This window comes from Danio rerio, chromosome 18 (genome assembly GCF_052040795.2).
Source record: "Danio rerio strain M-AB ecotype USA chromosome 18, GRCz13ab, whole genome shotgun sequence".
NCBI classification, from domain to species: Eukaryota; Metazoa; Chordata; class Actinopteri; order Cypriniformes; family Danionidae; genus Danio; species Danio rerio.
Window position 1 is genome coordinate 22514508 of NC_141038.1, and position 15612 is coordinate 22530119.

The 15612-nt window shown below is 36.4% G+C and overlaps 1 protein-coding gene across 2 annotated transcripts in view; it reads right to left on the reverse strand.

The window, feature by feature from the left end:
- The window catches only part of igf1ra (insulin-like growth factor 1a receptor), a 168190-nt gene that overhangs the window by 101722 nt on the left and 50856 nt on the right, over window positions 1–15612 (reverse strand).

Below are 15612 nucleotides of genomic sequence, written 5' to 3' on the forward strand. Positions count from 1 at the left end.
GGACTTCAAGAGATTCTGTCATCGCAAAGCTGAGGAGGGCTTCCCCGAGACACACACATACGGGGACTACAACATTGTAGCACATACATTAAATGATTTAAGCACTAAATGATACCGGAGTCATTAATATATATGTTAGTCACACTCTGAGACTCAAACAGACTCAAAATCATAAATTAATTATGAGATTTAAATCATACTATAACCACCTGTTCATACACTGCATGTTCAAAACATGAGCGATGGTTTGACTGGCTCTTTGCTTAAGATCGGTCAGCTACTATAGTAATTTCTTGTCATTTCTAGGTCCAGTCAATATTCAATACTTCCTTTAAAGTCTCTTCAGATAAAAATCGTTGTCTGATAACATTAAAAATGTTCCAAAATTCCAAAAGTACACGTATATTTGATTGAGCAAAGACTAAGATCTATAAAATGCACATTATTATGGTGCAACATTTCTAATTAAATCTGTCCAAATCTCAAATATAAACACATATGCGCATCGAGTGCTTCTAAAATAAACCGGCGACTCGGATCGTTCAAAACAAATCTAGTTCACCGTCGCACAAATGAGGGTTGAATTTTGCTCTCTCCACTTCAAAGAGCTCCTCCGTCTAAACATTTGTATAATATTTGTGGAACGCAACACAGCTAATTGCGCCTGTCCCATGAGGACGTTCAGCACGATTACTCCGACATCCAGATGATACAGAAGCTTTTATCCGCTGCTATTTCAGAGGTGGAGAAATCTAGGCCTGTCTTTATTTACAGCCCAATTTCCTGAATGGGCCACACAAGAATAGGTGGTTAAACTAAAAAAGAGAGAGGGAGATAGAGAGAGAGAGGGTGTGCAGGCATCTCCGCTTACACTATTCCAGGATCAGAAAACAGAGTGAAATTCATCCGACGTTCACCCACACATGCATTCATCACGAGAATGTGTTCATTCAGAAGACACAATCAGACAAGCAATAGAGCTAGTGCTGACTGATTCACAAAAAACGACTTGCATGTTTATTAAAAAGATTGTACAGATGTTTAGAATTAATAGTCTGAAGCAGTTTGAAACCTAATTTAGCACATTATCAGACAAACACACACATACACACACACACACACACACACACACACACACACACACACACACACACACACACACACAAACAAACACACACACACACACACACACACACTGTTCACATCCTTCAGTCTACTTATGCATTTCGTCTCATTCCAATTTTATGATGTACTTTTCACAGCATCGATCGCAGGTCTCATTATTAACAAAGCAGCATTTAACACACATTTAAGGATCATGTATTATTTATTTATCATTTACTAATCATGTGTTACTTACCTTATTTTTCTATATTATTATTATTAAAAACTAAAGCAAATTTTGTTTGTTGTGGATGATTCTCAGTTCTCATAGAGGTCAATTTATTGATCATATTGCATATTTTGTTTGCCTTTGCAACCAGTTCTGCAAATTAGGCATGGTATGTCTTAATATCAATACTGTATAAACCCGAAAAAGTTAAAGTAACTCAAATCATGAGGAAATCGATTGCAACAAATCATTTAAGTTCAAAAACTAATATTAATGAGTACTGTGAACTTACTCCATTTGAGCAAATGAAGCAATTTGAGCACAGTGAAACCCGATAAATGAAGAGAACTCAAACCAACTGAGTACTGTAAAACCCCATAAGTTAAGGCAACTCAAACCGTTTGAGGAAACCGACTGCTATAAACATTTAAAAAAAACTAATCTATATGAGTACTGTAAAGTTACTTAATTTAAGCTGAAGCAATAAGTTATTTAATTAACTCAGTACCTTCTTTGAGTTCACTACACTCATTTTATTTGATAAAGTTGACTGTTGGGTTTTACAGTGTATATATATCGGTTAAAACTCCACCGATTCAAATTGAATCGCATTACAGTAATTATAGTAATTATCGTATTATAAGTTTTTAAAATATCGACAAATATTGTACTCTTGGTTTAGAGCAGGGGTGTCAAACTCAATTCCTGGAGGGCCGAAGCCCTGCACAGTTTAGTTCCAACCCTGCTCCAACACACTTACCTGTAGGTTTCAAACAAGCCTGAAGGACTCAATTAGTTTGATCAGGTGTGTTTAATTAGGGTTGGAACTAAACTGTGCAGAGCTGCGGACCTTTTGCATTTGAGTTTGACACCTGTGGTTTAGAGTATGGATACCGTATCCTATCGTGAACACAAGTCTGATTCACATAAGGTCTGGCACAATAATTAATATATTGACTTATCGCACAACACATGGATAATTTTTGATGATGCAATATATATCGCCTATACATAAATACCAATTCTAACCACATTTAAGCTAATTGGACTCTCTATTGGAGGTGTCCGTGTCAGTATGGCTAAAAAACACAATAGTATTTGCTACCAAAACTTACTATAGTATATTTTCATGTGGGTCCCTGATGACTGAAAATAGAGGTTGCTTTTTTAGTTTTTATTACCTTGGGCATTTTTGGTAACAATTAATAATAATAATAATAATAATTATTATTATTATTATTATTATTTATTTGTTTAGGACATCTGTTTTCACATTCTGCTTTCAATACCTAATTGTTAAATTGTTGAAATGATTATAATTTATGGACATTTTTTCCTAACAAAATTAAAATGAGCGAGATTGAACTTAAAATATATCTAAAGGTAAAGGAGCAGTTAAGAAGTTAAGGGAAAAAAAAGACAAGCACTTAAGACCACCAAATGTGTTAAGTCAAGGCTACGTCTTGGAATAGGGGACACAAATCTGAAATTACGCCTTAAGTCAAAAGCGCTACTGCTAGTTGTCACCAAACTCTTTCCACCTTAAGGCTCTGCCCAGGCTGGTTGATTGGCACCAATCATTTGCATTTGATTTATCACTTGCGATGTCAGTTTGAGCATTTGATTAATCATTTAATCATTACAGGTTTATGCTGAGTTGATCATGAAAACAAATTCGCAGTAGCGCTATGACTTTAAGGCGTAATTTTAGATTTGCATGCCCTATTCCCAGATGTAGCCTTGACTCATTTATTTGAACAAATTGGGTGGTTTCTGTCTCAAATGCTTGTCTTTTTTCTACTTCTTATTCGCAGATGATGGTGTTTTGTTGGCTTCATGGAACATGGACCTTCAGAATGCTGGGGTGGTTTGCTGCCTAGTGTGATGGGCTGGAATGAGAATCAGCACCTCCAAGACTGAAGCCATGCTGCTCCACCGGAAAAAGGTCCAGGTTGGAGGCAAGTCCTTACTGCAGGTGGAATAGTTCAAGTATCTTGGGGTTTTGTTTACGAGTGAGGGAAGGATGGAATGTCAGATTGACAGGCGGATCGGTGCAGTGGCAGCAGTAATGCGGTCGATGTACCGGTAGTAGCTCAGCCGAAAGGCTAAGCTCTCAATTTACCGGCCAACCTACATTCCTACTTTCACCTATGATCATGAGCTTTGGGTCATGACCAAAAGGACAAGATCTCGGATACAAGTGGCCAAAAAGAGTTTTCTTGGCAGGGTTGCAGGGCGCACCCTTACGCCTGTTTCACACCGCAAGCGTCAGCGGCGCGTGAGCAGAGCGTGAGCAGCGCGTGTGTTTTCGGCGTCCATGTTAACAGATTAGAGCTTTCATACCGCACGCAGCAGCAGCGCGTCAGAGCGAGGCGTGAGCGTCGCCGAAGCAGCAGTGCAGCGATAGTTTCGGCGCTGGGTCTATTTTTGACGCGCTGCTCACGCTCAATTAAAGTGACAGTGCATTGAGAATGACCAAAACACATTGAATGACAGTAAAAACTAACAATTTTACCCAATAAATACGTTAATAATGTCAAATGGTTTATATATAGTCATTCAAATGAACTTAAAACGATTAAAAACGGCAACAAACCTTTATTTAGGCCCGAACTACAAAACCAAATGTAAAACTATTTTACTATCAGTTTTGCTTAAGTTGCACACTAGTGTTGTAGGAGAGGGGAAATGGAATATTTACGGGATTTGTAGTCCATAGCGAAGTGTATTGTGGGTAGTGTAGTGCGACACGCATGCTGGATTATGTGAGCTCGCTGTGTTCTGTGCAGCTAGCAGAGGAAGAAAGTTTTAATCGGCTTTGTTTTATGTTCACTCGAATTATTCCTACCGGGAGCTGTTTGCACTAAATTTGACAACACGAAAATAAGTAAAAGAATGGCATGCATTAATTACTTTCGTCCGTCTCATCCTCTGCACGAGCATGAATTAACGAGCTGTTTTTCTGCCGCTGGACATCACTGAAGCGGAGAAAGCAACACTAGTTTGATCATGTATAAATATCATTATAACTATATTGTATAAATATGATTATAACTAGGTCTACAGCAACCTGATAATCAAAATACAAATGACATGATATCACAGGCGATTGTCTTCTGACTGTAGACACTTTTCATATAAGTTAGCTTGAGAAGCATACAGTACTATTTGATCTATAAAATTTGTAAAATAAACATTTGCAGGTTAATGAAACAGCATAGGAGGGGCCTTGGTGCAGATGAAAAGTTTAAAAAGTGTATTTGTATATAGAGGGGTAACTAGATAGAATAGACAGAGATAGGTTGATCTCAGCAGCAGCTGCCGAAGAGCTGCGCGCTGCAGACGCAGCTGGTGTGAAAGGCAAACGCCTGCGTGCTGCTACTGCTCGACATACGCGCTGCTCACGCTCTGCTCACGCGCCGCTGACGCTTGCGGTGTGAAACAGGCGTTATAGATAGGGTGAGGAGCTCTGTCACCCGGGAGGAGCTCAGAGTAGAGCCGCTACTTCTCCACATTGAGAGAAGTCAGCTGAGGTGGCTCGTGCATCTGTTTTGGATGCCTACTGGACGCCTACCTAGGAAGGTGTTTCAGGCATGTCCCACCGGGAGGAGGCCTCAGGGAAGACCCAGGACACGCTGGAGGGACAACTGTATGTCTCTCGGCTGGTCTGGGAACACCTCGAAATCCCCATGGAGAAGCTGGAGGAAGTGTCTGAGGAGAGGGAAGTCCCCCATCATCATTTATCATTTGACCTTTAAGGCAATTGATTTTTTATTTTCACTTTGTTAGGAAACAACTTGCATAATAGTTCAATGAAATATTCTTAAGAATAAAATAAGTTCTTTAGAAGAGTTTACTTGGATTATGATACTATTATAGTGTAAAAATAATCTTTAAATGACAATAATATTATTTATGGCAATAAATTTAGTTGCTATCATACCACAAAAAAATTGTGTGACAGTCCTAATTCACATCCCTATGTCTGTCCTATTAAAATGAAAGTCTAAAAAAAGACCAAAAATTTGCTTAATTGAGGACAACTTAATTTTTCTTTGTTCAATCCACTTAAATATGTTAAATTAATTGATTTGTGTTAGGATGAAAGTGTGGAACCCTGTATTTTTACAGTACATTTAAAAACACAATAAAATAAAGTGAAATAAAATGACAAAGTAACACTAAAGGCAAAAACAACAACAAAATTACGTCAGCACTTAGCTAAGACTCTTTTCACATCGAATTAGTCAACAAACACCACCAAATAGCTGCCATTCATGCTTGTAATTAACAGTTTTAAAAGGCATAAGATGGAAGGAATGTGCCAGAAATAACTGGATTTGTGCAAAGCCCAGGGTGTAAATCCTGCCCACTGAAGTAGCGCATGGAGGTCGAAGATTAATTGAATTCCACTTATATTTCATCCAGCGTTTCTCGTGATCATCTCCTTAATGCAGGGGACGTCACTGGACATCTCAGGACCTGCTTACTCAAGCAATGACCCGGGACACAGAACGGCGATACGTAACGTCTTTTTAGTCATTAGGGAGCAGTAGAGCATCTGCTTGTCTGCTTTAAGTAATAGAGGTGAGACACAATGTTACTCATCAGCTGTTTTGCAGTGTACAGTTGGTCCATCCGCCTTTGATATTAATCTTTGCAGTTCATTAAAATGGACAAATGCGTTTGTACTTTCCGCTTCAGCTGTGAAAACAATTGAAAGGGAACAAAGTGTCGAGGACAACCATAAGAGGATAAGAGTACAGATTAGCGTTTTTAAGAGAAGGAAAAAAGGGAATAGGATGGTAGTTGGATGCATTAAGTGCATAATATTCTACCTTCTTTACAAGTTGTGAAAAAGCAGGATAGATGCGAGTCAAAAAAGTGATGTTTATATAATTGTATGCTTATTTTATCCTCACGAAGTTCAAGGCCTACAGGGTGAACAGAGGCCTTCACAATCACAGCTGTTTCATAAAAAAAATTATATAAAAAAAATAAGAAAAATTTTTTTTTAAACAGTTTTTTTTTGCAATGGAAATGATTGGTCGTTTAGTCCAATTTAAAATAACACTTCTCTGACATCCAATTAAAATAAACAAATTAGTAAACAAATTATAGGGAAAATAATAAATACTGAAATAAAAATAAATGTACTGCAAATTTAATGTGCGCATACCCTGATAGGTCAGTTACTCCTGTATTTAAATTAAAAATATTAAAAATACAGTAAAATGTGCCTAAAAAATAAAATAAAACATTTCTAAATAAAGAGACTAAAAACTAAACAAAATTCATATAAATTAAAAATACAGTAAAATATGCCCACAAAAAAAATAAAAAAAATAAAAATATTTCAGAATAAAATAAAGTGACAAAAAAAACATATAAATTAAAAATACAGTAAAATATACCTACAAAAATAAATAAAACAAATAAAAATATTTCAGAATAAAATAAAGTGACAAAAAATCATATAAATTAAAAATACAGTAAAATATACCTACAAAAATAAATAAAACAAATAAAAATATTTCAGAATAAAATAAAGTGACAAAAAAATCATATAAATTAAAAATACAGTAAAATATACCTACAAAAATAAATAAAGCAAAAACATTTCAGAATAAAATAAAGTGACTAAAAACAAAACAAAAAATTATCAATTAAAAATACAGTAAAATATGCCTACAAAATCAACTAACACAAAATATTTCAGATTAAAATAAAGTGACAAAAAACTAAACAAAAAATGATATAAATACGACAAAGTAAAACAAAAGGCAAAAACGACAACACAATTACGTAATTACAAAATTACGTTGGTTAAGACTCTTTTCAAATTGAATTAATAAACAAACACCACCAATCCTAGCAAACGAAATACCACAGATCTTTCTCCAGGTAATTTCAGAGTTTTCAAAGATTGATTTTTATTCCACAAGAAATCCTTTTTTTCCCTCCTAAATAAATGACTAAAAAACATTTCAGCAGCTGAATTTCTCAGTTTGTGATCTGCAACTAAACGGTGACATTGTGATTTATGAAGCACTTCAAGCAGAGTGGTGTGAAACAACAACAGGAAGAGGAAGTGCCAGGAAAACATTTCCTCTTAATAGCACTGGCATGGTGTTGTTTTTCCTGGATGCGGTGATGTAAACTCAATAAGAAGATTTATGTTTAACTAAAACTGCACAGAGAAGGGCCTCGATTGGCCTGTTTAAGTAGCGGCGGAAAAATTTTGTAACTTCAATATAAATTAGTACTCCCAAACGTGATGTATTCAAGCTTTTGGATTTTTAGGAAATACTTAATGCCTTATACTTTACTACAAGCTCGCTCACATGGACGACAATGACTACGATAATTAAATTATTTGCCTTAATCTGAATTAGACAATAATATGATTAAGGTGTTTACATGAGTTGCTTTTTTAATGTTCCCTTTCATGATCCTGTTTTGCATGTCACAGCACATAATTCGATTACCATCATTGCGTCATTGCACTATCCACGTTTACACAGTAAATTCAGATGTCGCTTAGGGAGTTCAGCAGTTTCACTTTCATTCAGTAACATTTCATGCATGCCCTGTGACAAACTGAGGTATTGGATGCGAGTACGAACTGCTGGAAGAGTGTTGTTTTAATAGAATTTGATACCGCACGGTATATGGGAAAACAAAAATCTCTGCATTTTGCGATGCATGTGTCTGTGGTCTTTCACTGACTCAGTAGGTGCAGAGAATAGTGTCAAACAACCGTGTGTGTATAGATATATCTGAAAATTCCTAAAAAAAAATCCTACAGGACGGTAATAGTTCGATTAGGGTGTTTACATGTTTGTACTGCACTTCAATAATGCGACTAAAATCGACATACACCACATGTGTTAATTCGATTTCTGTTGAGTTTGATTATAACTCTAGTCAAATAAATGTAATCAAAAATGGCTGTTTACAGGGGCGGACTGGGCATAGGGAGCACCGGGACATTTCCCAGTGGCCTGATGGTCTATCTGGCCTGCCACTGTGATTCTGGCCTGCCGTCTCTCTGCTGTTTGTACAAATAACCATGTATGCGTGTCATTCTGAAGCCAAAATTGTCATGCTTAATAAAAATGATTAACTTGCCCTTTCTATGAATGTTAACTAAGAGCAAACAAGATATTTAGAAACAATATGTAGTATTGTTTTAAAAATAAGATTCAGGCATGTAACATCCACCATCAAATCTATTCCTCTTGGATCAAAGTTTAGGTTTGCTCTAGCTAAATATCCAGTTTCACTGGGAAAGGTTATGGAAGTGAAATGACTTGAAAATGCCAATTCACAAATCTCAAAGTCTCTTTGTTCCTCTTCTATAAAATACAGTCCAAAGGTTTGGTCAGTAAGAGAGAAAATGATACTTTTTATTCAACAAGGACACGTTAAAGTGATTAAAAGTGACAGCAAAGACATAAAGTTACAAAAGACTACTATTTCAAGCAAATGCTGTTAAACAAAGAATCCAGATGACTGATTTCCACAAGAATATTGACCAACACACCCTTTCTCAACATCAACAGCAATATAAAAAGTTTTTTGAGTGAAACATATCAGCATATTACACCAATTTCTGGATGATGATATATGAACTAATAACAGCTGAGGCATTTAGCTTTGCCATCACAGGAATAAGTTATATTTTTAAATATCCAATTTCCATACATGACTCACGCTGAGTGAAACAGTCCACGTATGTCATCTTCTGTACTGAGTTAAAGAGCCAACCTGATTGAGTTTAAATCAGAAACAACAAGTCAAACAAGGACAAAAACACTAGCCTAAAGTTGCAAATAAATATCTGCAAGACGAGGTCTGTGGTGTCCCTTTCACAGAAGTGGTCGCACATTGAAACAGCAGCATTCCCTGATGAGAAATGCCTCTGGCCTGTGAGGATGCCCGCAGCCCATCCGGGAGACGGATGCCAAGCAATTAAAGCAAAACTTGCTCGTTGAACAGACACGGTCTGGAAGCGTTTTAATAACCTGGAAACTATTTAGAAAATGGTTGACGTTCGGATGCTGACAGCAAAACAAAGGGCTGCATTGTAAAAGAGAGAGAGAGCGTGTGTTTTCTTCACTGATCAACTCCACCGCCGAGCAGCAGAGCGACAAACCCAATAGCTGTCACTGCCGCTTTCATCTCTCTTCCAACTCAACCTTCAGGGGGGAAAAACAGATGCCTGATGAAACTGTCACCCATGTTGCTTCCTTCGTGCTGAATGCCATGCTTGTGTTTTGACTGTAGTAGTAAAAAAAATAATAATAATTTCATTGCGATTTCAAGCCAAATGTGTAATTTCTCTGGGAAGCCAGATTTGGTCAAAACCATCTGAGATTCCTTTGTCGGGTGTGTCACTACATGGAAAAAAAAAGGAGAAAGAAAATGAAGAAAACACATATGCTCTCCTCAGCACAATACCAGGGCTACAATTACGGACATAGAGTGCCAGGAAGACAGCTTTCAGTCCCATTACTCCCACTGGTTAAAGGGACAGCTCGCCCCAAAAAAATGAACATTCTGTCATTATTCACTTACATGTGGTTTCATTTCTTTTATGACTTTCTTATGTGGAACACAGAATATAATGGACACACAGCAATGGACCTAATTGAATTTTATTATATGGAAACATATTTAACGTGTATTTTCTGACTGCTAAAGACAACAGATAATGGGTTTGGTCTGTACAGACTTTAAAGGGATTTTTCGGATTGTGATGTACAGTCAATTACCAAAGCTCAAATTATTTAATGTCATTCCTGACACATCTTTTTCATCTACTGAATACATGTGTAAAAATAACAATCATAATTGGCATTTTTAGCAAACTGATTGTTTACCTTTTATGGGCAAAAAACTGATAAAAATTGTAGAAAATTGTTAGGGGTGACAGAATGTATTGTCTCCTTGATGCATCGCAATGCAAATGTGAACTATTTGGTATCGGTTCAGTAATAACCCTAACCGGTTATTATTTTCTGATGCCATTTATAACATATACGTTATATGGTGGTAGCTTATGGTAAGGGAAATGACCGAGAGTAATTAAAATTATTCAACTACTTAAAAAGCAGATAACTGTGCACAATTCACTGCTTGTGAGTTTGCTCGACAGTCTTTCGTTGAAAGGGAAGTACTCAGAAACCAGCTAGAAAAAAATGAAAGCTGTAAATTCTCTTTCTCTCTCACTATCTGTGGCCCCTTTGACCTGTTGATGTGTTTGTGAGGTAACATTTTATCTTTACGTTTTATGTTTTATCGGTTGTTACAAAAATAACGTTACTGCTACTGCTAGGTCCAGACAAAAGCGTGTCTGCAGAGTAAGTTTTCTGCACCGTGCCACAGTCTATAATGGATCAGCTGACTGCCACGTTCGTTTAACATCAGTGTTCATGTCACTGTTTGCCAAACAGCGCCAGAGTCGCGCTGATCATTAGATCGAAACGCAGCCTTTTCTGTTGAGCTCGTGACCAATCATAGGCGTTTAAGAACTTGTTCAACAACGCTCAAACAAAGTGGGATAATATTTACATTTGTTAACTTGCTATAAATGCTCATGTTGTTCTGTGATTGTATTTGAGTTTTGTTTGGTAGTTTCAAAAAGAGTGTTTTCTTTGAGCAGGTAAAATTAAAGGTACAATACATATATCTGATTGCTTGTATTAAAGTACAAAATCCTATTACAAATAATTAATAAATATATTTTTAAATTATAGACTTTAATAAAATAATTATTGTGTTGCTAAGTAAAATTTTAAGTTCTTTATGGAAAACATCCACAATGTTCCGTGATGCACCAAGATATCCAATTGAACCAAATCGATGGCATGATAATGGTAACCGAACCGTGAGACCAGTGTAGGTTTACTCCCCTAAAATAGTTTCCTGTTATGTTTAACAAAAGAAAAAGACATAAAAGTTTAGATGGCACGAAAGTAATCATCCTTTAAAATTCATTATATAGATACAAAAGCAAAGAGATTCTTTAAAATTATCTTCTATTCTGTTTAACAGAAGAAAACACATTCATAATAGGAGATTGAGATGATATAATTGCCATCCACAATTATATTCAGAAACATCCCTTTAACTCTCGTTGTATGGCCAGAAAAAGCAGGAGACATTATCAAAATATCTCTTTGTCTTCAGCTCATGAAAAAGAAATACAGTACGTTTTATATATCGACGTTGTATTATCTTTTAAAAAAAAATTTCTCCCTCTCTAAATGCTGAATTAATGACAATTGTTGAGTTGACCTTGTGTTCAATATATTATTTTAGTATTGTTTAGATACCGTAGCATTTAGATCACTGGCATTCACAGCACTCCAGACGCACCTAATCACTGTTACCCTGATGAAGGCAAGTGTTAGCCGAAAAGTGTAGGTGCAGTTTTAGGAAATAGCCATTTCAATAAAGGCTTTTTAATATCTTTTCCACATTTTTCTGAGTGCCTTGGACTGATTTTTGCGGTTTATTCTAATAAATCCTTCACCCAAAGAGTACCGACACATTATTTAAGCTACCCCTGAGCACTTTTTGTTTCATTATGGACATAGTGTACATGTTTAAAATGATATGAGAGTAATGTTCACTCTATGTTAAATGAATGCAGGTATGTGATTTCCGCCTTCCACTCTTGCTTGGTGCATCCAATCCTCCACTCCTACCATTTCTCTCCTCCTTCCTCTGCCCGTCCACCAGGACGTGAACCACCCCGTCCGCTCTCACTCCATAAATCACATGCAGCATTTGGGGCGGCGAGGATAGACTTAAAAAGACGCTGTGGCGCTGTCTAACTTTACATCCCTCCCCTGAGAGGCCATTTCCTCCCACTGCACTGCCTCACGAAGGGGCAAAACACGCTAGCATGCGGCACTTTCCAATACCCGTGGGCAAAAAAAAATAAAAACCAGAAGTTCACTGCTCTGAAGTGTCTGTTTCCATGGCAGCAGCTGAGAGCACGTTCACAGGAGCACGTACATACTGTATAGGCGAGTGGACCCACTCTCTGATGTTACCACACAACCCAGTGAACAATGACAAAGCTGGTGTTGTTGCACTTCCTAAGCTACAAGCTAAAAGGAGGAAACCAACTTAAGCCAGAAAGTTATGTAGGATTGTTTTGCTGTTTCAAAGCCAAGTGATTCCGTTCTTATGAAAGCCGCGGACCGGAGGTTGACCACCTTTCCGATTTCAAAGATCTTTAAAGCTGAATTTGCTGAATGAGTTCTTATCCTCAACTTAAATGAAAGGTCTCTAAAGCGTCTCAGGAGGTCGGAAATATTTTCAGAGCTTAAGCAGGTAGAGCTGGTGAAGTTTTATAGTTCATTAAAACATTGTTAAGCGTATCACATGTTAGCAAAAGGAGGAAAAAAACTTCAGTGGCATTCCATAGTAGTGCATTACCAGATCGGCTCATGGAGGCTTGATGGGTCTTTTCAAATCCAGGAGCCCACCTACGGCAAATAGGGCTAAAATAGTGCTCTGGTCATAATGACCATAACTCAACTCTTTGTTTAATCTGAATCAAAGACCAAGAAGAGCATGGACAGACAGTGAGAAGAGATAGGGAGAGAGGGAGTTTATGGGGAGGAGCATTTTTCTTCACATTCCTCTGACCAATTTCCCAGGCTGCTGAGTTGACTAGAGAATGTAGTCACATTTTGACTCTAACCAGACATGATAAATGATACGAAAACGGTCACAGGTGCAACAAACAAGGAGTAATAGGATGTTTTGTTGATTGTTTGGTTTCTAAGCTTCACAAAACTGTAAATTAATGGCTTGGTGGAGCTTTTTAAAAGACTGCAGTTAGATAGCTTTTTTGTTTGGGTTGTTTTTCTTATTAATGAAATAGATGCATTAAAGTGATTAAAAAGGGACAATGCATTTTTCAGTCTTACAGAAGAGTAACAATTTAAATCAATGCTTTTCTGTTAAAATGTATTAATGAATCTAGGAAAAAATTATTTCAATGAAAAAAAATTTTAACATTAATTTTAGTAAAAAATGTTTCTTGGGTGCCAAATCCATTAATTGAAATGCTTCCTGAATGATCATGTGATCATTTGCAGATCCTTATAGGGATGTGACAAGATCTCGAGCTACGAGATCTCAAAAATCATGATGAGATTTCACGTCGGGGTGAAAAGTTGTCTCATGAGCTGCGATGTTATGATGGAGCGTGAAGGTGAATTTAGCACTAAAGATTGGAGGCAGGATTGGATTGGAATCGCGGGTGACGTAACCGTTTTTTTCTTCACCTGAGTTCAAGAGTTGCCACGTTCAAAAGTAGCCACACACATTAACCACGGCTCATAACATAAGATGGAATAGCACTTTATATATGCTTAAAGCCATAACTTTCATAAACACTAATGGAAGTAAGACATGGAGTTTTCCTATTTCAGTAGCATTATTAAAGTGCAGTACAGAGGGGTAAATGCCGTAATCAAACTATTACCATTGTGTAGAACTTTTAGCTGCATTTTGTGTAAAAATAAGACATAAACACTCAGCTGTTTGACACTTCTTTGCACCCATCGAGTCAGTAAAGGACCACAGACACACATCACCTCAGAGTGCACGCATGCACGCACGCACACACACACACACTCCTGGAGAAACATACACCCATGTCGTCGTCATTATCATCGTCACCAAACACGTTTATGCTGTCTGGAAAAAAAGGAAGCTGTTACTGAATGAAAGTGGAACTGTTGAAAAATTTTAAACCAAAATTGACATGAGTTTAATTTGTGGAAAGGAGTTTGATTCTCATGTGAAATTGTATAGGGAACAAGCCAGTCAGTAGAGTTTATAGCTAAATACTTAGCAGTGTTTGCATGTCCTTTATGATTAAAATAAATGTAAAATAACATTCAAGTTGATTTAAAAAAAAAAGCACCTGAATTCTTTTACCTTTTGTGATTTTTCTCCAGTTGATTAAAAATCCATTTTCCATTTATATATTAGCAAATATTTTGCAGCGTTTGCATGTACTTTACTGCATAGAAATCATTAAAATAGAAGTAAAATAACATTCATTACAAGTTGATTTTAAAAAAGCACCTAAATAGTTTTGCAATTTGTCTTTTTTTTCAATTGAATAAAATATGTTCCATTCATGTATTACATGATTGAAGATTTTTTTAAATACTGTAAAAATCTTGTCTTGTTCTCGTGAACCTAATCTTTTGTCTTGTCTTGTGGAGAAAGCATCTCGTCACACCCCTATCCCTAGTATCCAACTGGCAGTGCGTAAAAGAGTACTGAAAATCTTACTCTAAAAAAAGTACCATTACTTGCCCAAAAACATAGTGAAAGTAGAGTATCTGTTGTAAATTTCACTCAATGTATGAGTAAACAGTAGCCCTTTTAAAAGTACTCAAGAGTAGTGAGTATTACGATGTGCAAGGTTGATGGGTTTAAATCATATTCGTGCATGTGCTTAAAACGTAACATTCTTTAGTAATTTGGTTATTTGTAATTTGTTCCGTTACATCACTGCCATTTGGCCACCCAATGCTACTAGAAAAATTGTGCTACAGACAGCAAATAAGTTTTTTTTCGGTGATTGACATTTCATTTCACTTCTTGAAAAAGAAGAGCTCATTTTGACATGGCATGTTGTCAATGTATGTTAACATGAAATATTAACATTAACATTGTCTGTAACATGAAGAACAATATATTTAGTGGTCCCACATTGTACAAGAGCAAAGAGCAGTTCATAATCAGTTCATAATAACTTCATTCTAAACTGTAACAGTGTTTAGACATTTATCAGTTAGACATTTATTTTCTGTGGATTCAACCAAGTATAAAGCATTTATATAGATATAATAATAGTGAACGTCTTTATTTTGCTTGCACTGTTTTTATAGCAAAGTTCAGTTGTGCACATGTTTTATTCATTCTTTTTTGCCTGTATGGTGATTGAATTGAGTGATTAGATTTTGAGCTATCGCCTTCGTTATGATATGACGATGATATGGGATAAGTTGTTTATTAGGCTTAGTTTTTTCAAAACAACTTTTATGCAAGGTGAGTCATGGTGTAAGAGAACATTACATTAGTTTCCTCCACTGCAGTCAATCAGATAAAACAGACAAGATTATCGCCCAACACATTTTTACACAAACATTCCATACATATTCCAAACATACACATATGTTCTAGTAATAAACACATCCATACTGCTGCAATTTACAGTATAGGAATGCTTATCT